This window comes from Ursus arctos, unplaced genomic scaffold (assembly GCF_023065955.2).
Source record: "Ursus arctos isolate Adak ecotype North America unplaced genomic scaffold, UrsArc2.0 scaffold_3, whole genome shotgun sequence".
In the NCBI taxonomy this organism is placed as follows: Eukaryota; Metazoa; Chordata; class Mammalia; order Carnivora; family Ursidae; genus Ursus; species Ursus arctos.
The window spans coordinates 74554209-74580987 of NW_026622985.1; the positions used below are offsets into that span (position 1 = coordinate 74554209).

The following is a 26779-nucleotide window of genomic DNA, read 5'->3' on the forward strand; positions in this document are numbered from 1 at the left end:
TTGTTAAAAGGTACAATATTCATACACATTTGAAAATTACATCTAAATTACCCAGTACTGGGGGCTCCTGGGTGGCTCAGTCAGTTGGGTGGCTGACTCCTGGTTTTGGCTTGGGTCATGATCTCAGGGTACTGGGATTAAGCCTCGTGTCAGGCTCCGCACTCAGTGGGGAGTGCTTCAGGATTCTCTCTCTCCCTCTACCCCTTTCCCACTCACTTGCACTCTCTCTCTCCCCCTCTCTAAAATACATAAATTACTTTCTTAAAAAGGACTAAGCTGTCTGATATTAAAGAAATAAATAACGCAGTATTGGTAGAGTCAAAGAAAAATAGAACAAAATGGAGAGTACAAAAACATACAAGTCTATATGATAAACATGGCATTCTAATCAGTAGGAAAGAACGGGCTACTCAAGTGCTTTTATCACAAGTGGCTGTTCATTTGGGGAAATAATTAAATTCGGTTTATACTACACATAAAAGGAAATTCTAAAAGAAGTGAAGTACTGAAAGAAAATATATTTAACAAAAGATATTTTCATAATTTGGTGGTAAGGAGGACTTTGTAAGCAACTTATGAAAGTCAAAGCCATGAAAAAAGAAAGTGAAATATTTGACTAGAGAAAGTTAGGACCTTCCAAGTGATGGAAGGAATTACAAACCTGTAACAAACTATTGTGGCCAAAGAGTGCTTGTAAAACTGATGAAATCATAAGCTATGTGGAATGCGCCAATGTCACTTTCCTAGTTTTGACAGTGTACTATCATTACACAAGATGTTCACTGTTGGTGGAGGCTGGGTAAAGAGCACATGGTATCTCCCTATGCATTGGGGGGGGCAACATTCTGTGTATCTCTATATAATGGTTAATTTTATGTGTCAACTGGACTGGGACATGGGATGCTCAGATGAAACATTATTTCTGGGTGTGTCTTTTAAGGGTGTTTCTTGATGAGATTAACATTTGGAGTAGTGGGTTCAGTAGACAGTCCTCCTTAATGTGAGTGGGCATCATCTAATCCATTGAGGGACTGAATAAAACAGAAAAGCAGAAAAAGGGGAGTCCACTCTCTCTGTCTGACTGGTTGAACTGGAACGTCAGTAGTCTCCTGCTTGGATCAGGACTTAACCACTTAACAGTTCTTGAACTGTTATCACTGGCTTTCCTGGGTCTCCAGCTTGCAGACAGCAGTTCGGCAACTTCTCAGCCTCCATGATAACATATATATTTATAGCCTCCTACTGGTTCTGTTTTTCTGGAGAACCCTAAAATGCTATAATTATTTTAAAGTAAAAAGTTTTTAAAAATATAAATATGATGTGTGTGAACTGAACAATTAAAAAAACAACTTGTGTTTAGTTGTGGGAAGTGATAACTACATGAGTATCTGTAGAGAAAATAAGCAACCACACTTAATATTTCCATGAATCAGCATTGTCAAGAAAAGTCCAGGCTCAACAAAACTGGAGCCCCAGGTCCTGCACTGGCCAAGAGAAGGCAAGTTCCTTAACCTCTATATGCCTCAGTTTCTTATCTATAAAATGGACCTCATAATAGATAGTATATTGGGACTGTTGTGAGAATTGAATGAGCTAATGTCCGTAAAGCACTAGGCCCAGTGGCTGGCAAGTCGTATAAGTATTCAATACATAGTAGTTACAATTAAAATTATATTCATTCATATTTAATTATATTGTATAAGTGTCAATACCTTCATAATTTTGGATTTTGTCATAATTCTAAATCTGGTACAGGTCTAAAAAATGTTATGAGAGCTATTTTCAAACTCATTTTTGTACTAGAAAATAATTTATGAAATCCTTATACAAGACCATTGGAGCTTTAATTTTCTTCATCTCTATTTCTCAGCATGCTGGAGAGTGTATTATCCTATGGGCTATTTAGTCTTGGAGTTCCGTTCACACTGTCCTCAGGAACTGTTGCCAAGGTGCACAGATGAAAATTAGAATTGTGAATCTTTCTTATCCAAATCTCATTGCTAACGCCACCTCTGATGGCTAGTCATATTAAAGACTAAAGTGAGTCGTTATAATGTGACCTTTAAATTGCACAATCTTTTTATTTAAAAAGCATTACTCAAAAGGCAGCAGAGAGGCCAGAGCCCACAGCTACTTACAGCGTTTTCTAATACAGGTGATTTTCTGTCCTGGAGTTATCATGAGCGGACCAGATACTGGAATGAGAAATGAAATGGGTGTGACAAACAACTAATAAAGGATAAAGATACAATTCACTGTCACTGACCAATCTCATTATCATTAGGACATCAGATTTTTTGGAACATCGTTTTCACAATCAAGGACGGAAAGCTGTTTTGGTGAAAATAAACATTGGGTGAAAGCAAACATAAGGAAAATTCAGGCTTAAAATTCTTCACCTAAGTCAATCAGTTCATCATTCCAAACTACTCTGCTCATTTTTAAAATTAGAATTTATATTTCCATTTAAAACTTCAGATGGGACTTGCAAAAAAAAATGAGTAAGATCTAAATTTAAGTAGCTGTCAAAAATACATTCTAGTTAATTGAGAGACAGAATTTTATAACCTTTGTCAGGAACATAAGGGATTCTAACTAAAATTACTAATTCCATGACAAACAAAAAAGGACATTTGCCCTGAGACCTGCAGCCTGCAGCCAAGTATTCAGGAAGCAGCTTTTTTTAATAAAAGGAAGAAGTTGTAGACTCTAATTTTTTTTAAAGATATATTTATTTATTTGAGAGAAAGAGAGTGCGGGGGGAGGAGGGGGCAAAGAGAGAATCTTAAGCAGGCTCCATACTCAGTGCTCAGTGCATAGCCTGGCATGGGACTCGATCTCAGGACCCTAAGGTCACAACCTGTGCTGAAACCAAGAGTCAGACACTTAACTGACTGAGCCACCCAGGTGCCCCTACAAACTCTAACTTTGAATATCAATTATTCCAACATCCAAGCATTTGAAATTTCCCAAATTTGATTTGTAAAAATTCTTTAAATCCCAAAGAAAAATCTGGTTTGCTCAACTGACCTTCATGTTATGGTTTTATTAAGGATCCAAACCTGGCCTCAGTTTGATCTGCATAGCACTTACAGTTAAGCTGCCCTGAGGATTGCTCCCAAAGCCCACTGTATAGTGTCTCTGGATATGGACTACTTCTATTATTTCTTAAGACTGGTCAGGACTCTTCTTATTGTGAGTAACAGAAGTCTTCCTCAAATCAGCTTAAGTAATAAAACAAAAGGAAATATATGGGCTCATATACTCATTAGTTCCATTAGAAATTGATGTTTACTTAATACTCAACCCAGTTTCCCATTCTCACCCCCTTTAACCCATAAAATATAAATTTCTTCATTTTTATTTACTATTTATTCACTATTATTTACATTATTATTTAAACATATGAACAACTATTGTTGCTGCATTAAGAAACCATATTAGCTAAGGAAGATCAAAAAGATCTAGACCCAGCTCAGTTACTTGCTCAACTTAAACTAATTATTATAACTGGATATATAATTTGGGACATTCTGATAGGCTATGCCTAAATTATGTGCCCAAATCTTGTGCTCTCCCAGATGAAGGGGGAAGGGGAATAGAGGTACTGAACAGACCTAAAGAAGTGTCCAACTTTTAAAAATTTAGTATCTAGTAGATATTTAAAACATGCCAAGCACTATAATTATAATTCCTATAATTATAGTTATACATACTCATATATTTATATACATGATAAATACATATTAAATGTAATGTAACAAAAATAATACAATGGTCATGTATTTATATATCAATTATTGATATAAATATATAATTATATCCTTTAATGTCAGTACATATAATTTCATATCACAGAACTCTCTATATACTAATATAAATGAGTATAATGCATGTATAATTATGCTTATATATATTTACATAAATATATTTACAAATATATTTACATTATATTAATATAAATAGTAACCATTGTACCCCTAGGGTTGCTTCTCATCCCTACATCACCATGAAGAATTAGGTGTTATTCTTAGTTTATAGTCAATAACACTGAGGATTCAAGAGTTGTTAAGTAACTTCTCCAAATTCTCACAGTGTGTGGAGGTATGGGGACATGAACCTAGGCAGTCCCAGTCCCTCTTGACTATTACATTGTGCTGCTAGCAGCACAGCCATAGCCTTCTTTACCTTTTGGTGTTTCCTTATCTAGTAAACATCTGCAATCCCTTTGGTTTTCAAATATCTTCACTTTTTTCCTATGAAGTATGAAGTAATTTTGACAGTCTGATCTATTATTCAGGAGATCGGCAAGGAAAGGGGGCTCAATTTACACAAGTGAGGAAATCAAAACACTAAGATACCTAGTAAAGACTGGACAGCTCCATCCATAAGCAGAAAGCAACCTGGAAGAAGGAGCTCACACAGCCATGAAAATGGAAGCATCCCAACAGCAAGTCCCAGTTAGGGATGAAACAGTCAGATAAGATGGCAGAGTGGTTTTCACTTTCTGATATAACTATCTGCCCAGCACATCCATTCAGGAGCAGGTTAAGAATACTTACACCCTAGTTCGAACTGATATATCAGTAATGTTGCTCAGAATCTGCAAGACAAATCAGATTTAGTCTTCTTTTTAAGCTATCTGAGCTCCCCAAATTCATACCTACTAAAAACAGAATCAGCATACTGATGTCAGCTGGCCTTGTGGGAATCAAAGAGACGCTCAGGGTCGCATAAACAGCACTAGAAGAGAATAAATACAACCAGACGTCCCTTGTTCTCAGTCTTTGATCCTAACGATGAAATAGTCCCTAAATGATATGTGAAGGGATTATACTAAATTCTTATCAAAACTTTCCTTCAGTTGTTTCCTTCATTAACCAATTCTGAATTGGTATTCCAGTGATAGTAGTATATTTTATTAAAAGCTTATAGAGAAGCATAAATATTATCCAAGGTATATGCATAGTAAGATGATAAATGACTTCTCCAGAAGTGCATGCAAATTAAATTAACATTGGGAGTGAAGTTCTCCTTTTTCAAAAGAATCCCACACAATCTACTGCTTTTCCCCCTGCTGAGAGTGCTAATTTATTTTTTCTTAACTAGAAAACCAGGAGAAGATCTCTCTTAAGACTGGGTTTTCTGTTTATTAATTTCTTTCATTGATTCTAAGATACTTTAACAACAACAGTGCATCAATGGTTACAGTATTTTCAAGCTATTTAATATAATGTCAGACACTATGTTTCATAGCGGAAAGAGAATCCCTTTGGAGTGTTATGCAGTTTGCCTCCTTGTATAAGGCATCAAAAGACAAACAGTAGCAAGTATTTATCACAGCTTCGGAAGCCCACTGATTGGATAGGATTCTTTGGTCAACGACAGATACAGAGATATTAATATTGACTTTCCAAGCATTTTATTTGTAAAGCTGTTCAGGCAAACATGTTCAGGTAAAATAGTTAGTATTAATAATGGCTGTTTATGACTTTTCCCTCTGTTCACAGGAGCCCAAAAACTCACAAAATTTAAAAACAAAAACAAAAAACAAGAAACCAGTACTGCTCTGCTTGCCAAATGTAATTTATATGAGAGCTAGTAAGTGAAGACACCCAGGTTAAATGTGTGTCTCCAGGCCCAAGACTCCAATTTGAAAACTGGTTCTGTTCTAAAAATTAACCTGTGGCTTTAAATATGTCAGGGTAGGATAGCATATACTACTAGTTGTGTGCTCTTGGTCAAAAACTTAGTTTCTCTGGGGGCGCCTGGGTGGCTCAGTCGTTAGGCGTCTGCCTTCAGCTCAGGGCGTGATCCCGGCATTCTGGGATCGAGCCCCACATCAGGCTCTTCTGCTGGGAGCCTGCTTCTTCCTCTCCCACTCCCCCTGCCTGTGTTCCCTCTCTCGCTGGCTGTCTCTATCAAATAAATAAATAAAATCTTTAAATAAAAAAAAAACTTAGTTTCTCTGAGTTCAATTCTTCGTATACAAAATGGACCTAATTTCTAACTTACAGGATTATTGTGAAGATTTAAAATAACGAACGCATAACATTTAGTACACTTCCTAGGAAACAGTAGATGGTATACAGAAAATAACCCACAATGGCCAATTTGAGCCATTTTAAAAAATTGAACACAAATATTAAATATGTTAGTACCAAACTGTTAATCAAGAATATACAGGTTGTTTTTTTCAAGTTAGCTTCTTACTGAAATGTAAATACGTATAGCAACATACACAAGTAATAAGTGAATTAGTCAATAAATATTTAAAATATAAACAGACCCAAACTGAGAAAAAGAACATTACCAGGATTTCAAAAGCCCATTCCTTTGTTCTTTCTCCCTGTCACTGACTCCATCTCAAAGGTAATCAATGTTCTGACTTCTAACACCATAGATTAGTTTTGCCCATTCTTAAACTTTCTAGAAATGGAATATACAGTATATACTCTAGTGTCTGGCTTCTCGCCCTTCAACATTATGTCTTGAGATTAACCTATGTTGCTGTGGTGTCACAGTATTTCATTTTCATTGTTCCATGTATGACTATACCACAATTTATCTCTCCAGTCCAGAGTTGATAGACTCTTAGAGCTATTACTGGATAATGCTACTATGAAGATTCTCTGTACATGCTTTTTAGTGCATATATTTCTGCTGGAAGTGGAAGTGCTGGGTCATAGGGTATGCATATGTTTATTTTCAGTAGATACTGCCAAACTGTTTTCCAAAAAGTCTGCATCAATTTATACTCCCAGCAGCAGTGTAGAGGAATTCCACGTGTTCATAAACACTTGGGATTGCCAGTCTTTTTTATTTTAGCCATTGTGTCAGATGTGTACCGATACATTATTTAATTTCAATTTTAATTTCCTGGCATTGTAGTGATGTTGAGCACCTATAGGATTACTGACCATTTGGAAACCCTCTTTTGTGAAGTAGGTGTTCAAGTTTTCTTCCCAATCAACTAACAGTCTGTAATTTTCTTACTGATTTAGAGGTGCCTTTTCGCCCTTACTCTAGATATGTCTTTAATCAGATATGATGGAAAAATCTTTCTTTCTAAATCTTTAATTTCTTAATGGATTTTAAAAAGATTATTTATTTATTTATTTGAGAGAGAGAGAGCACGGGCAGGGACAGAGGGAGAGGGAAAAGCAGACTCCCTTCTGAGCAGGGAACCCAACGCAGGACTTGATCCCAGGACCCTGGTCACATGACCAGAGCCAAAGGCAAACTCTTAACTGACTGAGCCGCCCAGGCAACCCCCCTTAATGGCTTTTTTTGATTAAATTAAAGTTCTTGATTTTAATGTGGTCCAACTTATCTATATTTCCCTTTTTAGTTACAAGACACATGAATAACAAATTGCATTAAAAAAAAACAACAGGGGGGCATGTGGGTGGCTTAGTCAGTTAAGCATCTGACTTTGGTTTTGGCTCTAGTCATGATCTCAGGTTCATGAGATTGAGCCCCACATGGGGCTCTACATGCAGTGGGGAATCTGCTTGAGATTCTCTCTCTCCCTCTGCCCCTCCCCCCTCTCTAAAATAAAAATAAATAAATCTTCAAAAAAACACCAAAAGCAAAACAACAGATTCAGAACCCTAAAGGCTTCAGATATTGAAATTAAGATATATAATGTTTATTTGAAGAGACAGAGACAGCCAGCGAGAGAGGGATCTGTTCGGGAGATCAGGGAGAGGAAGAAGCAGGCTCATAGGGGAGGAGCCTGATGTGGGGCTCGATCCCATAACGCCGGGATCACGCCCTGAGCCCAAGGCAGACGCCCAATGACTGCACCACCCAGGCGCCCCCAAGATATATAATGTTAAATAGTAGGTGGGAAATATTTTAAAATATAAAATTGAATTTTTTTGAATGAGAAAAACAATTATTTAACAACTGCCAGAGAGGAAGGGGTGGGTGGATGGGCTAAGATAGGTGAAGGGGATTAAGATGTACAAACTTCCAGTTATAAAATAAATGAGCCACAAGGATGAAAAGTGCAGCATGGGAGTATACTTAATAACACTGTGATAACTTTGTATAATAACAGATGGTAACTACACTTATCATCATGAGCACTGGGTAATGTATAGAATGATCAAATCACTATGTTGTACACCTGAAACTAACAACATCATATGTCAACTACAATAAAAAATAATAAAAGTAAAATAAAACAGCTCAAAAAAATAAAACATCTGAGATAATCTGAAAACTTTTATTATTTTTATTGGAAATTAAGTGCACAGAATTGGCTTAATCATAACCCTTGAATCATGACACATTAGAATCATTTGCCAAGAATGGGCTTTTTAAGTTTTATTCTATCTTAAAAATATAATGAACACTTGGAAATTCACCATCTAACCTGAGAACTAGTAGCTTACGTTTATTGCTACTACTACTACTAATACGACCTCAGTGGATAGGTTAACAGCATGTTAAGCACAGTTGAAAGCAAACTGAAGAACCAAAAAAGAGAGCTTAGAAATTACCGTAATGCAATACAAAAAGACAGGGAATATGAAAAATATGAGAGAAATTCAAGAGATAAAAAAGTTCAAATAAGATAGTCTAATTGGAGTCTAAGAAAAGACAGAGGAATGATGGAGAAAAGGAACTATGAAGAGGTAATGATTAGCAATTTTAAGAACTGATAAAAGATATCAAGTCTCATATTTTAAAAATATCAAAACCAAAGCAGACTGTATAAAAATTCACACCTAGAAATACTGTAATGAAACTGGAGAAGAAGGTTGAAGCAAACATTTCCAATTTAAAACCTTACGTTTGTGGGGCACCTGGGTGGCACAGCGGTTAAGCGCCTGCCTTCGGCTCAGGGCGTGATCCTGGCGTTGTGGGATCGAGCCCCACATCAGGCTCTTCTGCTATGAGCCTGCTTCTTCCTCTCCCACTCCCCCGCTTGTGTTCCCTCTCTCGCTGGCTGTCTCTATCTCTGTCGAATAAATAAATAAAATCTTTAAAAAATAAATAAATAAAATAAATAAAACCTTATGTTTGTAAAACAGCTGGAAAGCAAGGACTGACGGATAGACCAACAGCCACTACGCTAGTATCTCCATAGTTGGTAGAGAACAGTAAAATAATATATTCAGAGTTCACTGAAGAAAAAAACTCAAATCTTAGACTCATCAAAACGATCTTTTAGAAATGAAAATTTTCTTAAAAAGATGTCTGGTCTAGCATCATCTTTGTTGGGAGATAAAAACTGAGCACATAGTGAGAGAGATCTAGTAAGGAACTTCCTAATGATGTGCTTCAGGAAGAAGCAAAACAAGTTCAGAAAAAGGTTTGAATGCAAAAAGGAATGAATGTTAAAAAAAAGAAAAAAAGGGTAATTGTAGATAAAGCTACAGAAGTGTTGATTAGAATTAAGATGTCCTGGGGCGCCTGGGTGGCTCAGTCGTTAAGCGTCAGCCTTGGGCTCAGGGCGTGATCCCAGCATTCTGGGATCCAGCCCAGCATCAGGCTCCTTGGCTGGGAGCCCACTTCTTCCTCTCCCACTCCCCCTGCTTGTGTTCCCTCTCTCACTGGCTGTCTCTCTCTCTCTCTCTCAAAAAATAAATAAAATATTAAAAAAAAAAAAAAAAGAATTAAGATGTCCTAAGATCCTTGTCTGCAAAGGAAACAACCAACAAAACTAAAAGACAACCTACTGAATGGGAGAAGATATTTGCAAATGCTATATCCAATAAAGTGTTAGTATCCAAAATATATAAAGAACTGACAGGGGTGTCCGGGGGTGTTCAGTCGTTAAGAGTTGCCTTCTGCTTAGGTTGTGATCCCAGAGTCCTGGGACTGAACCCCAAGGTGGGCTCCCTGATCAGCAGGGAGTCTGTTTCTCCCTCTTCTTCTGCCCCTCCCCCCTCTTGTGTGCCCTGCACTCACTCTCTCAAGTAAATAAATAAAATCTTTTTTAAAAAAAGAACTGGGGGCACCTGGGTGGCGTAGTCGTTGGGCGTCTGCCTTCGGCTCAGGGCGTGATCCCGGCGTTCTGGGATCGAGCCCCACATCAGGCTCCTCTGCTATGAGCCTGCTTCTTCCTCTCCCACTCCCCCTGCTTGTGTTCCCTCTCTCTCTGGCTGTCTCTATCTCTGTCAAATAAATAAATAAAATCTTTAAAAAAAATAAAAAGAAAAAGAAAAAAAGAAAAAAAGAACTGATATAACTCAACACCCAAAAAACAAATAATCCAATTTAAAAATGGGCAAAAGACATGAACAGACATTTCTCCAAAGAAGACATACAGATGGCCAACAGATGCATGAAAATATGCTCAACATCATTCATCATCAGGGAAATGCAAATCAAAACCACAATGAGATATCACCTCACACCTACCAGAGTGGCTAAAATAAAAAACACGAGAAACAAGTGTTGGCAAGGATGTGGAGAAAAGGAACCCTCTTGCACTGTTGGTGGGAATGTAAACTGGTGCAGCCAGTGTGGAAAACAATATGGAGGTTCCTCAAAAAATTTTTAAAAAGAGCTACCCTATGATCCAATAATCGCATTACTGGGTATTTACCCAACGAATACAAAAACTCTAATCTGAAGGGATACATGCACCCCTGTTTATTGCAGCATTATTTACAATACCCAAATTATGGAAGCAACCCATGTCCATCAATAGATGAATGGATAAAGACTATGTGGTATATAGAAATATACAATTGTAGGACAAACAAAAAAGAAATATACATATGTATGTATGATGATATATTATTCAGCCATAAAAAAGAATGAAATCTTGCCATTTGCAACAATGTGGATGAAGCTAGAGAGTATAATGCTAAGCAAAATAAGCCAGTCAGAGAAAGACAAATACCATATGATTTCACTCATATGTGGAATTAAACAAAACAAATGATCAGCAACCAAAAAAGAGACAAACCAAAAAACAGACTCTTGACTGCAGAGAACAAACAGATGGTTACCAGAGAAGAGGTGGGTGAGGAGATGAGTGAAGTGGGTGAAGCGGATTAAGAACACACTTATCTTGATGAGGACTGAATAATATATGGAATTATTGAATCACTATTATTGTACACCTGAGACTAATACAACACTGTGTTTTAACTACACTGGAATTAAAATTTTTTAAATTACATTTTGGTTACAAACCACTTGCTTTATTTTTAGTAGACATAGAAATGAGACAATTTAACTTAAGATGGTAGAGGCCATGTAGCGTCACTGTTACTCTGGGGAGAGAACAGTCAGTAGAAGGGTGCAAAAATGCAGAGCAATAAAACCTTTAACTTGGAGAAGCAAAACCATACTCCGAGGAAGCATCATCAGCACCATCAGCAGCAGCAGCACCGCAGCAGCAGCAGCACCAGCAGCAGCAGCACCAGCACCAGCACCAGCACCGGCAGCAGCACCACCGCCACCAATACCTGCAAATGGACAACAAGCCAGCAGCCAAAACGAAGGCTGGACTATTGACCTGAAGAATTTTAGGAAACCAGGAGAGAAGAACTTCACCCAACATAGCCAGCTCTTTGTGGGCAATCTTCCTCCTGACGTCACTGAGGAGGAGATGAGGAAACAACTTGAGAAATACGGGATGGCCGTGAAGTCTTCATTCAGAAGGATAAGGGCTTTGGTTTTATCTGCTTGGAAACTCGAACCCGAGGGGAGATGGCCGAAGTAGAACTGGACAACGTGCTGCTCCGTGGAAAGCAGCTGCCTGTGCGCTTTGCCTGCCATAGCACATCCCTTACAGTCTGAAACGTCCCTTGGTGTGTTTCCAACGAACTGCCGGAGGAAGCCTTTTCGGTGTCTGGCCAGGTCAAAGGGCTTACTGTAGTCCTCTGGATGATCGAGGAAGACTCTCAGGAAAAGGCACTGCCGAAGTCTCAGGGAAGCCAGCTGCTCGGAAAGCTCTGGACAGCTGCATGAAGGCTCCTTCCTGCTAATCACGCTTCCCCGGCCTGTGACTGTGGAGCCCATGGACAAGCTGGATGATGAAGAGGGACCTCCAGAGAAGCTGGTGATAAAGAACGAGAAATTTCACCAGGAGCAGCCACCCGGCTCCGCACATCCTGGCTCCTTTGAGTGTGAGTATGCCACGTGCTGGAAGGCGCTCACTGAGATGGAGAAGCAGCAGCAGGACCAAGTGGACCGCAACATCAAGGAAGCTCGTGAGAAGCTGGAGATGGAGCTCATGCTAATGAGACAGGATCTGATGAGGCGTCAAGAAGAACTTCGGAGGATGGAAAAGCTGCACAACCAAGAAGTACAGAAACAAAGCAACTGGAGCTCAGGCAGGAGGAGGAGCGCAGGCACCGTGAGGAGGAGATGCAGAGGAAACAGGAAGAAATGAGGCAGCGACGGCAGGAAGGATTCAAGGAAACATGCCCTGATGCGAAAGAACAGGAGATACGGATGGGCCAACTGGCTATGAGACTGCTATGGGCATCAACAAGAGAGGCGCCATGTCCCCTGCTCCAGTGCCAGCTGGTACCCCAGCTCCTCCAGGACCTGTCACCATGATGCCAGATGGAACCTTGGGACTGATCCCACCACCAACTGAACACTTTGACCAAGCTGCTACAATGGAAGGAATTGGGGCAATTGGTGACACCCCCCCCCAACACCCTGCATTCAACCGTGCAGCTCCTGGAGTTGAATTTGCTCCAAACGAATGTTTCCAATACTAATAAAAATTTCAATGTCAAGTTTCCCAAAAACCCTTAAAAGAAGGACCCTTTTTGGACTAGCCTGAATTTCCGTCCTGGAAAAGTGTTAGCGATTTCTCCCAACAGTTAGGTCTTCTTTGCCTATACTATTTTGAGGGAGTTTCCTGGAGGCTGAGGGCAAGGGAAGGGCGATATTTAACAAATCAGTTCTGTGTGGTATATCATTTAACTAATTGATTCTGTGTGGTGCATTCCTGAAGTCTCATGTGGTTGTTGAGGACCTGGAGTGGGGTGGGGTGGGGAGGAACTATGGCAAAATGGATCCAGTTAGAGCCCCCATTAATCTTAATCATTCCATTCTTTGTCCATCTTGTTGTATTTGCTTTCTCATTCTTATACCCTCCAACCCCAGAGACAGTGCCACATACACCTCAAAAACAAACATCCCCCAAGACCTTAGCCCCATTGCTCCATTCACTCACAGGGAATTCAGGCACATGTCCCCAGAGGTCCCAGACAACATACGTATGGTTCTGATATATACTGTATATTACCCCTTCATGTCCTAAGGAAGACATTTCCTCTTAGAGATTTTCATTTTAGTGTATCTTTAAAAAATCTTGCGTTAAATTGCCTCCAACTTTTTTCTCTGTTAAGGACAACCCAGGAATGGCGCTTTTGTGTCTATGATGTTGCTCTTCACAGATTTTCTTGATAGGCCTAGTACAATCTTGGGAACCAGTTACTGTGAGCTAAAGGTCAGACATTAGCTCTTAACCTTGCCTATCTTAGGTAGTTATGCTATGCATTTTTTTAAATTCGTATACCATGTTTGATTTGTCCCTGATATCTTTGGAGTTTTTCTGAGAAATGGAGCTGTAATGCAGCATCAACTTATTAAAAATGTTTTAAGTCTTTAAAAAAAAAAGAAATGAGAAAATTCATGAACAAGATGTCATCATTAATTTTTGCAATAATTCTTCCTTCAAATTTATACTTTCATATTTATAAGTAAATTGTCAAAGAAATATATTTACCCAAGTTCCAGTATCTTAAAAAAACAGTGTGGTATTGGCATAAAGGCACACAGGTCAATGGAACAGTGTAGAGAGCACAGAAATAAACCTGTGCTTATATGGTCAATTCATTTTCAACAAAGGAGCCGAAAATATACAATGGGAAAGGATAGTCTCCTCACCAAATAATGTTGGGAAAACTGGATGGCGACCTGCAAAAAAATGAAACCGAACTCCTATCTTAGACCACACACAAAAATCAAACTCAAAATTTTTCCGAAGAGGACATACAAATGACTGACAGGTACATCAAAAAATGCTCAGCATCACCAATCATCAGAGAAATGCAAATCAAAACCACAATGAGATATCACCTCACACTTGTTAGGATGGCTCTTATCAAAAAGACAGAGAGAACAAATGCTGGTGTGGATGTGGAGAAAAGGGAGCCCTTGTGCTTTGTTGGTGGGAATGCAAACTGATACCGTCACAATGGAATACAGTGTGGAGGTTCCTCAAGAAATTAAAAATAGAACTACCATGTAATCCAGCAATCCCACTTCTGGGTATATATCCAAAGGACACAAAATCATTTTCTCAAAGAGATAACTGTACTTTCATGTCCATTGCATTATTCATGATAGCCAAGATATGGAAACAACCTAATGCCCATTAATGGATGAATGGGTCAAGAAAATGTGGTATATACACATGTAATGGAATATTATTCAACCTTTAAAAAGGACGAAATCCTTTCATTTACAACAATATGGGTGAAACTAGAGAGCATAATGCTAAGTGAAATAAGCCCTACAAAGAAAACAAATACTGCAGGTTATAACTTATATATGAAATCTAAAGAAAAAAAAAAAAAAGGTTAAACTCCTAAAACAGTAGAAAAGCAGTTGCCAAGGGCTAGGTAGGGGGTAAGGGAAAGAAGTACAGGCTGATAAAGGGGTACAAACTTTACATTATAAGATAAATAAGGACTGAGGTTCTAAAGTATAACACAATAAACAGGTTGGCGACACTGTATTATATAATTGAAATTTGCTAAAAGAGTAGAACTTAAATGTTTTCACCAAAAAAAAAGGCAATAATGCAATGTGATGGATGTGTGAATTAATACTTTCACAATGTATACATATATCAAACCATTATGTCGTACACTTTAAATATCTTACAATTTTATTTGTCAATTATACCTCAATAAAACTGAAAAACCATCTGCTTGGCATAGCAGTAGTAGCTCACATTTCCTGAATGCGATATGCCAGGAGTGTGTTTAACGTAACATGTTCAATCCTAAAAACAAACCTCTGAGGCTTATTAGCTCCATTTTACAGATGAAAGTACTGACCCACAGAGAGATTAAATAGATTATTCAAAGTCACGTAATGTCGTTGGAGGAGACAGGATTCCAGCCCAAACTTTCTAGCTCTGGAGTCTGATTCCCTGGCAGGCTTATGCTGTCTTTACAGTCCAATAAAAGGAATATTTAAAAAATATATTTTAAATGCATAGAACATTTTCAAGAAAGATACACTAGAAATTGGCAAAATAGGAGTTTCCTTTAAGAAGAGTACCTAAGAACGGAAGAAATTTTTATTTTTTATTTCGGTCTATTTTTGTTGTTCATTTATTTTTATTTTAATTATTATTATTTTATTATTTTAGAGAGAGTGCACAAACAGGGGGTGCGGGGGAGAGGGGCAGAGAAAGAGGGAGAGAGAGAATCTCAAGCAGGCTCCATGCCCAACGTGGAGCCTGAAGCGGGGCTCAATCTCACCATCCTGAGATCACGACCCGAGCTGAAATCAAGAGTCGTGTGCTTAACCAACTGAGCCACCCAGGTCCCCCATTTGTTGTTCATTTATTTGAGGGAGAGTTAAAGATTGTCCTCCATGTAACACTGGATACATACAAAACTATATACGTAACATTCACATCTATTTTGCAGCATAATAATAAAATGAATTCCTGTGAATCACATTATCTTAAAACATTACCAATACTATATGTTACCAATACATTGAGAGCCCTATTGTAACTTTCTAATCACGTGACTGTAGTACTTTTTCTTTTTTATTAAAGAGTTCAACTGGAGGTATTTGGATGGCACAGCTGCACCACTTTTGTCTTCTTTATACATGTCTATAAATATTTAAGAAACTAAAAAATAAAGTGGTGAAGTACATTAGAATGTTACATCCTCAAAAATGTAATAGCTGTGCATCCCAGTCGCACTGGGCTATGTGAGAGCATATTAAACCTAGCAATGCCCTGATTAAACCCTTATGTTCCTTACTTGATGCAATGTGAGACACTATTGAAATACCCACTGTAAATTCATATAACACGTTATTTTACAACCTCTCAAAGGGTAAGTGAATTCCAAAGGGAAAAAAGCAATTTTATGCAAGTACTATGCTTTAAAAAAAAATAAGTGCATGAAAAAAATTACCCACGTTTAAAGACTCTTATCGCTATTAACGGTAACATGAGAACTTGTCCCCACAGGTACAATCTGCTTTTGTCACTCTGTTCTTTGTCTTTGCCAACATCACTTTTGGTTTAAAAAAAAAAGGAAAGGAAAAAGCACCCGAAAACCTTGAAACCCAATGATCTTTCTTATGTGATTCTGGGATGAACAAACAAGTATTGTTCAACTGTTCCATAATAAGGTTAAGGACCTTTAATAATAATGTCAGTGCATTGATGATATTGTCAAAAGCTTTATTCTAATTCTGAACACACAGGCAGAATAAGCTGTTCACTGGTGCTTTTAGGTGTTCTTTTAAAAACCTTTAAAAACCTGGTGCCATATGAAATCTTTAGCACTTAATGGAGAAGTTTCAATTCTTGAGAAAGCTACTTACATGAAATAATGTTTTTCATTAGCAAATTGAGACCCAACAAAATTTTTCAAATAAATTCGAGTTTCTTAGAAACACATTTTATATAATACATCCTTTTCAAGTGATAGTTTACTACTTTCACTGCAAACTGTTGAAATGACAATTCAGGAAATTGGATGTGAAGATGCTATTTGAAACACTACACAGACAGAAAACATATTCTTCAGCATAATCTTGGCATTGCTGGAGCAGAGATGATTTCAGCAGAAGGATCTTAAAAGTATGAGCCAACACGAGCCATGTTTCTAGTTAATCTATACATTGTTATGTTCATTTTAGAATACATTTTAAATATATATAGGAGCCACTTGAAATAATTTATCATTCCACTTCCAAATACAGTACTTATTGTTGTTACTGCTAGTTGAATACAATTTACTGATGTTCTAATAGATGCCATGAACCCACTTAGGTGCCTTCTCTAGTCCACACAATTCTGCAATTCTCTCATGAGGAAATGAAAGGTGTCCCCAGGTCCCACTGCTGGAGAATGGCAGCACTGACCTATAGCCTGAGCCCAACCACCTCAAAAGTCTTTAATCACCTATACAATCTCCCATGTTTCTGTATATAAACCATAGCTTTTCATCTGGGTTGAAAATCAGCCTACTCTGTAATTTTTATAACAATTTATAGAGAAAATGATGGTTTCATACCACCAACTGGCATTTTTAACAATTGGGGCAGCTGATCAATTTATAATAAACTGGCATTTTTATTCCTTACCACTGTGCTCCCCATCAGTCTTCCTTCCCTCTCCGCATACAACATTTTAAATCCACCTATCCACACACTTTTATGATAAAGCCAGATGCTATGAAGTGCATTAGGGATGACCCAGAAAGCAAGATAAGAGACTGATACATTCAGCAATTTGAAAAGTGATAGAAAAAATTATCTGTGGCACAGGCCATCTTTATACATCAGCTCAGATTGTGACTCACGAGCAAGATTCTTTGAAATTTTAGGAGTTTTTGATAAATACTACCTTGTGTCATAGATTGGAAGCTGACTCTGAAACAGTGATTAGCCTGCAGAAGTTTACCAGGGAGTGGTCTTTGGATCACCCCCTGTGTAAGGGAGGGGTCAGAAGCAAGATGGGGCAAACGGAGAAGGTGGGATGGGATGGTTCCAATGAAGGCCCCATCTGACCCCACAGGAAGCTCTGCAGCTGGGATGGCCATTCAGAAATATCCAAGTTGGGACAAAGGTGCTGGGAAACTACACCCACTCATTGCTCAGTGTTTTGAGGCACACTGCCCTAGAAGGAAGCCAAATCTTGAGAGAGGTAGTTTTCTTCAGCTGAAGGCAGTGCTAGAAAGGTGTGATGGCTGCAGACTCTCTCCAGCAGTATCTTCAGCAGCTGAAACAGGTCAGGGCAACCCATCACATGTTCATCGCATGTTATGGGTTGAATTGTGTCTCCCAAAATTTGTATGTTGAACCCCTATTCCCTAGGACCTCAGATTTCCCTTTTTGGAAATAGGGTCACTGCAAAAGTAGTTAGTTGAAATGAGGTCATAGTAGTAAATGGAGTAGAATGGGCCCTTAATCCAATATGACTGGTGTCCTTACAAGAGGGAATTTGGAGAGACACACATTGGGAGAACAAGTTCTCACTCAAGACCCACAAACCCATGCATAACTCAATGATTCATCCCAGATGTAGACCTATACACAGGTGCATCGATAAGATGTAGAAGTCATAGGGGCGCCTGGGTGGCTTAGTCAGTTAAGCAGCTGCCTTCAGCTCAGGTCCTGATCTCAGGGTTCTGGGATTGAGTCCCAGGTCATGCTCCCTGCTCAGCGGGGGAGTCTGCTGCTCTCTCTCGCCCTGCTCTTACTTCCCACTTGTGCTCTCTCTCTCTCTCTCAAATAAATAAATAAAATCTTAAAAACACACACAAAAAAAAGAGAGAGAGAGATGTAGAAGTCATAAAGGGGCTTTTCCAGACATCTGGGATTCTTTTTAGCTAAAATTCAGAACAGCTGCTTGTCCTGACTTTTAGAATGCTTTAGCTTTCCGAAGAGAACAAAAACTGCTTCTGATGAGAGCTCCTAGAGTCAGACCACAAGGCTCTGACCTGCCTTTTCACCATTTGTTTTAATCATTTAGATGAGACACTGATGTCATGTTAACGAAACCTTGAAGAAAACAGACCTTGGATGCAGTTACTTGCACATGACAGAACCAACATTCAAAAAGACTAAACAACAGAATAAACCTAAATGATGAAATATGTCACAGAAATATGTAATATCATGTCCTTAGTTAAAAATAAGTTTAAATATTAGATGAGAAACACATGATTAAAAATGATTGTAGGTTTGTATTGACCATAAGCTCACTCCGAGTCAACTCTGAAGAGACTGTTCAGGAGCTGATGAGATAGCAGTCTTTGTCAAGGAGTCCACAAGGAAGGTGGTGATTGTCCAGTTTTCCCCCAAGTCAGTCAGACCACACCTAAGGTATTAAATTCAATTCAGGTACCACCCTCCCCAGGGCTCCTGCCAAACTAAAGACTATTCAGAAGAAATTAGCAGGATGATGAATGATCACATTCAGAAGAAAACTGAAGAAACTGGGAAGAATTCACCAGGAAAAAACAGGAAACAAAGATTGAAAGCCTACTGTAGACTCGAGATTAAGCTCGCTCTAAATGGTCTTGAGAGGTAGAGGTTTCAGAAACATTAGCAACTGTTAGTTAAAGAGGAACTTAGGAACCATTAGAGCTATGCTGGGAAACAGAAACAGAGCAGTGAGCTCTCTCTGAAGTTAGTTCCAGCAGGGTCTTACCCGCTTGCCAGGCATAGCAGAGAAAAGACAGATGCATCAGATAGAGAATGCCTTCTGTGAACCTAAGTTCTGTGATTCATCCATTCCTGGTCAAAAGGTCTGTCCAACACCTCAGTGCATACTGCCCACCTGTTCACCAGCCCCTTTTCACTTTGTATTTCATTCTTCCAGGCCAATTAAAGGGTCACAAAATCTTGGACTCAAAACGGACGTGGGAAACCCCTTGATGCAATCTGTCACCCTGGCAGAAATCTTGTATTTGACACCCCTGAGAGGTAGGCATACATCACACCCTGACTGGGCTCCCATTTGATGCAGCCCCCATTGCCCCGCCCTAAAACATCCCCACTGCCTTAGCCCTGTCAATCCACATCTGTGTCCTGTACTTTGTAGCAACGTAGTAAAGTGACTGAGAGCCTGGCTTTTGGAACTTCCCTGCATCTAATTCTGACTCTGCCCGTTAACTAGCTATATGACTATAAGCAAATTGTTTAACTTCCCTGTGCCTGTTTCATCATATGGAAAACAGAGATTATAACAGCACCTCCATTATGGTGCTGTTATAAAGACTGCATGTGTTGGGGCACCTAGCTGGCTCAGTGGAAGAGCGTGTGACTCTTGATGCTGGGGTTGCAAGTTCGAGCCCCCAGTCAGGTGTAGAGTACTTAAATAAATATTTAAAATAAATAAGTAAAGATTAAATGTGTTAATATGTGTAAAACACTTGAACAGCACCAGCCAGGTAAATGCGTAGTAACTGTTAGCAATTGTTACCTTTCACACACTCTTCCTTCTCTATCCTAGGTCTCTTACATTTTCTGTCTTGTGCTTTTATTCCTTCCCCCCCCCACACAATATACACACTTATAACCTTAACTAAGGTGCTGCCAGGAATGGCTGTGAGTATAGGGGGGAAACTCACACTACGGTGATGCCTGTTCCCTGTTATTCTTCCATCTGGGCAATTTCCCCTACTGCATTTTATAAAAATAGTAAGGGTAAAGGGGCGCCTGGGTGGCTCGGTCATTAAGCATCTGCGTTTGGCTCAGGGCGTGATCCCAGTGTTCTGGGATCGAGCCCCGCATCGGGCTCCTCCGCTAGGAGCCTGCTTCTTCCTCTCCCACTCCCTCTGCTCGTGTTCCCTCTCTCGCAGGCTGTCTCTCTCTGTCAAATAAATAAATAAAAATCTTAAAAAAAAAATAGTAAGGGTAAAGATAATTTCCAAAGGCCCATTTCCTGAACTAAACTCTGTCACAATGTTGGTAAAATAACATTCTACAAGAGAAGTAGTGACAAAAACCAAGCTCAGCTCTCTCTCTCTGCCAAATGTCACCTTTTCACTAATGCTGCTGGTGATAACACTTCTCCAGTGGCTTAGTGTACCAGCAACCTTCTACATCAACCATAGAAATGTGGGCCACAAGCCCCCAAATTAATTAGCCCTGTGGAATAATTACTTTGCTAGCCTTTACAACCCCTTTTCTATCCCCACCTTTACCCCACCATCCCTGAAAGATCTAAAATAAGGGATAGGAAGAGCTTGCCCTATTCTGCTATCACTATGATCACAAGTTTATTAGGAACAACAACGACGAAAAGGCTTCAAGAGAAAATACAAATAAACAGCATGAACCTAAGTTACTGCTGTCAGAAACTAAAACTCCCCATCTGCCAGTCTCTCCCTCTCCTGGATCCTTCATAGCCAGCGTTCTCTAGGCGCACCTGCATTTGCTCCTGGCAGCTACAGCACCATTCCTTTCAAGCCTTCAGCTGGGTGCTTGGTTCCTTGAAACCCATCACTTATTTTCCAGAGCCTTAATAAAGTTTATTTCTTTGCTGTGATACTACATGCCCTGTCCTATGCTTACCACACTTCCCCACTCTAGGTATCTGGGTGGGGAGGGGGAGAGGCAGGGGCAGAGAGAAGTTGCAAGGCAATCACCAACCACCTTTGGCAATAATTCTGCAACTCACAGATCCCACACCACCACCACCATAAGAATAGTTTTTTCCAACTCATATCACATTACCAACCAGTGACATGCCACATTTGAAGCTGTTGTTTACAACCTATCAATTATAACACAGCCTAATTCTATTTCGAACATGGCCCTGGTTGGTAAGCAGGCCAGCTCCTGCTACTCCCTCAGCAGAGAGAATGACTCAAGGGGAAAGGCCAAAGAACCTTTAATCCAATTCATGATGGTTCACTAAGACAACCTCAGGAGTGATGGAACTGACCTTTCCGCTTACCTACAAATTTTAAGCCTATAGAAAATTAGAATAAACCTAATCTTTGGATGGTGCCTGATTCCATGAAGCACAGACAAGCCCTTTCCCTAGGGGATTCTGATCTGGACGTAGTTAGAAGTTGCTTTTTCCGTGACCTGTTGGAGATTATCTTGAAACAATTTAAACAAAGTTTCCAATAAAAATCCAATAATGCTGTACCTAATTTTAATTGACAAGTCTAGGTATTTAAGACTTTTAAATGTCAGTAGTTAATTAATTCAAACTCCAAAAAGCAGATACTTAATAACATTTCAATAATAGGAAAACCTAGTAGACCACAAATGTCTCTCAATTAAGTAATGTGTAACATGGAGAAAATTATGCATATATGAGTATATATGTATGTGTGGGTGTGTATTAAGAAATAGGACCCATGGGGCCCATTTTATGTTAATTGAAAAAATAAACACAAAATCAGGAATGGAATTAAGCTTAAAACCCTAAATATTAAGTTTTGGGGTTTGTTTATTTTTGTTTGTTTGTTTTTTCATTTTAGGTAGGTTCCATGCCCAATATGTGGCTTGAACTCACAACCCTGATATCAAGAGTGGCATGCTCTCCTGACTGAGCCAGCCAGGCGCCTCCCAAATACTAAATTCTTACCACTTTTCAAGCAAATGCTTTTTGTAACCTCAAATACAGCCATCATTCTTTTTCTTTTGATAATTCCCATTAAACAGATAACAGGATGAAGGAGAAAATGTTTAAATGTGCTATAAAACTTGAACTGTTGTAAATATATTTTTTCTTTAAAACTGAGGAAAGTAAAGTAAAAAATAAATAAATAAATAAATAAATAAAACCTAAGACTGAGTCTTCTTCAGGATACCAAAGACAAATACCAGACTGTTTTAATGATATTATCAATTTTTATGAAAATACGAGGACAATCACTGGTTTGGCTGATATTTCCTTAATAGAATTGTTTGATCAAATAAACAGCCGGGTTTGCTGCAAAGTAGATATATCTTAGACTTTCTGAATTTCTCTTCTTTTACTGGGACTACTTTTTAACACCTTTTGAATTGCCTATTTGTTACTTCTGGCACCATGGTACACAACACGGGGAGGCAATATAATGCCTGGTTTCTAGCCACTATTTTTCAGGCAGTGTAAAAACTGGTATCTAAAACAAGTACTTGCTCTCCTGAACATAATGACAGCCTCACTTCTGCAGTCCAATTAGGTAAGTCATGGTGCTTGATATAAATTCCCCTTCTGTTAGATCTAATTGGTAACAATTAAATTTCACCAGTAGGTCTATTCCATATTATTTTAAAATGTACCATCCCAACTTAGCCACAGGTAATAGCTGCTGTTCTGAAAAGGACTCTCGAAGGTAAGGCTACTTTGCAATTACAGGACAGCGTGAAACTTCCATCTGTCTGCCCTTCTGTATTCAACAACCACAGTCCTTGGGTTTCAGCCAGCTAACAAAAGACAATATATTGCCATTCTTCTTATTAGATTATACTGTTGACAGTATGATAATCCATGTGTGTGAGCAAGGCTGAAAAGGAGGTGAGTGAACAGAATTGTCTTTCTTCACAGCAAGCCTGTGAAAAACGTCATTTGGATTTTGGCAAAAGGCACTGTCCTCAGAGCATCCCTGGTTGTAGTTCTGCAACTGCACTGTTCAGACTGTATCATCAAAACATCTGCTTGATTTGTTTGTGCTTTGCCCCCACCCCCACCCCATGTTGTCAGCTTACTGAAGGCAGGAAATCCAGTGTGTATTTCTCTGAGATCCCTCGGGAACCTGTGATCTTCTCTGAACAGTAGGTAATCAATGAGGACTTGTTTAGCTAATTTGTTTGCAACTCCTGTTTGCCAACAGTTCACAGCTACACCACATTACTTGATATAGTGCTTCAGGGAATCCCGTATAGGTCCTTAGAACAGTGTCACATAGTGGAAAAAGCAGGAGACAAAGGATCCTAATACCTGCATTTGGGTCCCAATTTGCTGCTAACTTAGGTGTAATGGGAGATGTTTGGAAAAATTCCCTTGATTGGGCCTTCAGACTCCTTGCCACCTTCCCACAGAGAATCTTTAATGTCACCTTTTTCGTGAACTCTTTCCTAACTAATTTAGTTAAAATTACAACCACCACCAGTTTCAATCCAGAAGCTCTCTCCCCTGTACTTGTTTTCTTTTTCTCCATAGCCCTTAACACCATCTCACATATTAACTTATTTATTGACTGCCTCCCCTCACTAGACTGTAACCCCCATAAAAGCTTTTGTCTCTTTTAACAAAAGTATCTCCACTATTTGGAACAATGCACAGGTGACTGTAGATGTTCACTGAATGTTTGTTAATAAGCAATATATAACTATCATTCCCCCTGGGAAGGAGATGGAACTAATAGATTGGACTGGACTAGGGTCCATGGCTTTAAGATTTGTGGGCTTCTTTCCCAGAAGACAGTCTACATATTGCAACAAAGAAAGAGAACATATATTTGTAAATTTCCTATTACAAGTCCCTCTTTGTTTAGAAATTATGCAAAACCAGTCTTCGTGTTTCTTCTGGAGAACAGGAAGACACTTTACCTCTAGTGTCCTATTTAGTAGAAATTAGCAAGAGAAAATGCGTGATGACCAGATTCCAGGTTACCTAAAGCAGTTGCTGGAATTTGGCATCCCAGAGAAAGTCAACAAAAGGGGTCCTAATATCTCCTTTGGGAGACGGCACTTCAAATCAGCAGACTCAGAAGTTTCAAGAACCTCTCTGCTCATACTCCACTCCTAATACTGAGAGGGTAATGTCAATTCATGGCCCAGAATTCTTCAAAAATTGAAAAATCCTACCTTTAGGCAAAGGACTGGAAGCAGCAATGAAACATCTCAGTATTGCTCAGTATTCTATTTGAGTCTGATTTGTTGTTTTTGTTATGTTTTGTTTTAGGACTCTTGGATAAATGGTCTAAGTTGAATTTGATACCCAGGGAGTTGAAGAAGTGCCATTAGAGTCCAACTGTTAGAATGGAAGCATATGGGAATTAAATAATACATGGTGTTCTGGCCTATATTTGATTCATGGCAGATCCACTGGGTCCAGTTAATTCATGGACTCCTCCAATGGTCATTTCTCTGGACCATGAATTATATATTTAATGCATGGCAGAATCAACACATTAATTCCTTGATATGTTACATTAGAGCAGTTGCAATAAAGGAAACCAGGTGGAATCTTCTGAATCTTCCCTTACTTATCTGAGATAGTGAATAGAAAAGCAAGAGACTTTCACTTCCAGTTAGATTATACACAGTAATGAGAGTATTGCTCCAACACTATTGCCAACAAGCTAAAAAAGATAAAAAACTAAATCATGGCTTTATTTAACTGATAAAATGGCTGAGGACACAAACCAAAGTAAACTAAAAAACGGAAAGTGATGAGCTGCGTCTACTTCTGGCAGAGCAGCAGGAAGAGGAGGAATGCACCCTTGATAATGGCAATGGAATTCAACCAAACCTTTAACAAGTCTCTGATTGAAGAACATGTGGTTTGGAATTCCAAGAAGTCCCCAGCTGAGAGTGAGTCTGCACCTACCCTAGGCTAACATTTTCCCACAGGTTTTCACCAAGTACATAAGGAATATATACCAAAGATTGGTGACAGTGTGGCAGAACCAAGAGAAACACTCCCTGAAGTGCTCTTCAGCAACACTAAAAGCTGCAACTAGGCTGTGGAACACAAAGACTCCAGAATCTGGGCAGAGCTCAGATACTAAGCACATCTGAATGAAAAGTCCTGATGTTGCCAAAAAAAAAAAAAAAAAAAATCAAACCAGAGGTGAACTGAATTTAACTAAGTCCAGATTAAGAGATATCTCATACTGTAAAATATCCCATAATTAAAAGATAGTGATTTTAAAGTAATTATGATAGAGGCGCCTGAGTGGCTCAGTCAGTTAAGTATCTGACTTTTAATTTTGGCTCAGGTCATGAGCTCAGGGTTGTGGGATTGATTCCCGCATGAGGTTCTGTGCTCAGCATGGAGTCTGCTTGTCCCTCTCCCTCTGCTCCCCGCCCTTGATCTCTCTCTCTCTCTCTTTAAATCTAAAAAAACAAAAAAAACAAAACAAAAAAAAAACCAAAAACTCTTAGCAAGCTAGAAAGAGACTTCTTTTTGATGAAGGGCATCCATGAAAAATAATAGCTAACATTATACATAATGGTGAAACACTGAACTCTTTTTCATTAATAAAGGAAGCAGTGCAAGAATGTCTGCTGTTGAATGTCTCCCATTCAACTCTATAATGCAAGCTAATGTAATAAAGCAAGAAAAAGAAACTTAAAAAAATTAATATTAAAAAGGAGGAAGAATAACGATTGCTACACTCCAACAACATGTCAGTATACATAGAAAACCCAACTGAATCTCCAAAAACACTAATAAAATTACTAATAAAATGAAATATAAATAACACTAGTAATAAAAATACTAATACTAATGAATTTATTAAGTATATATATACTAATAAGCATACTTACATATAATATACATGTATAATATATATAATACTAATAAGTATATATACTAATGAATATATATTATATCTAATGTGTATAATATATACTATATAATACTATATATAATATACAATATATACTAATTAAGTATATATATACTAATGAAGGTATTAAGTATACAGTATGCAAAAATCAACTGTAATCAAAAACACTTTAATTCCATTTAAAAATAGTTTATAATTCCATAGAAAACATCATATAATTAAGAATAAATCCAACAAAGGGTATGTAATACATCTACATTGAAAACTACAAAACATTGCTGAAAGAAACTAAAGAAGACAACTAAAGAAGACATAAACAAATGGAAAGATATATGCCATCTTTGGATTAAAAGAGCCAATAATGTAAGTATTTCCTGTCTTTCCAAATGCAATGCAATCCCAGTCAAAATTCCAGCAAGGATTTTCATAGAAATTTATGAGCTGATTCTAAAATTTACATGAAAATGCCAAGGAATTAGAATATCCAAAGCAATATTGAAAAAGAAGGACAAAGTAAAAGACTTTCACTGCCTGATTTCATAATTTTACAG

At 38.5% G+C, this 26779-nt stretch overlaps 1 long non-coding RNA gene and 1 pseudogene across 1 annotated transcript in view; one reads left to right on the plus strand and one right to left on the minus strand.

Annotated features, from left to right (window-relative positions):
• Nucleotides 1-26779, minus strand: part of LOC130542046 (uncharacterized) — an 81403-nt gene that overhangs the window by 30578 nt on the left and 24046 nt on the right. The window contains exon 3 of the long non-coding RNA XR_008956324.1: nt 2139-2195. This is a non-coding gene — a long non-coding RNA (uncharacterized LOC130542046). The remainder of the gene's footprint in view (nt 1-2138; nt 2196-26779) is intronic.
• Nucleotides 11251-12701, plus strand: LOC113263485 (non-POU domain-containing octamer-binding protein-like; annotated as a pseudogene).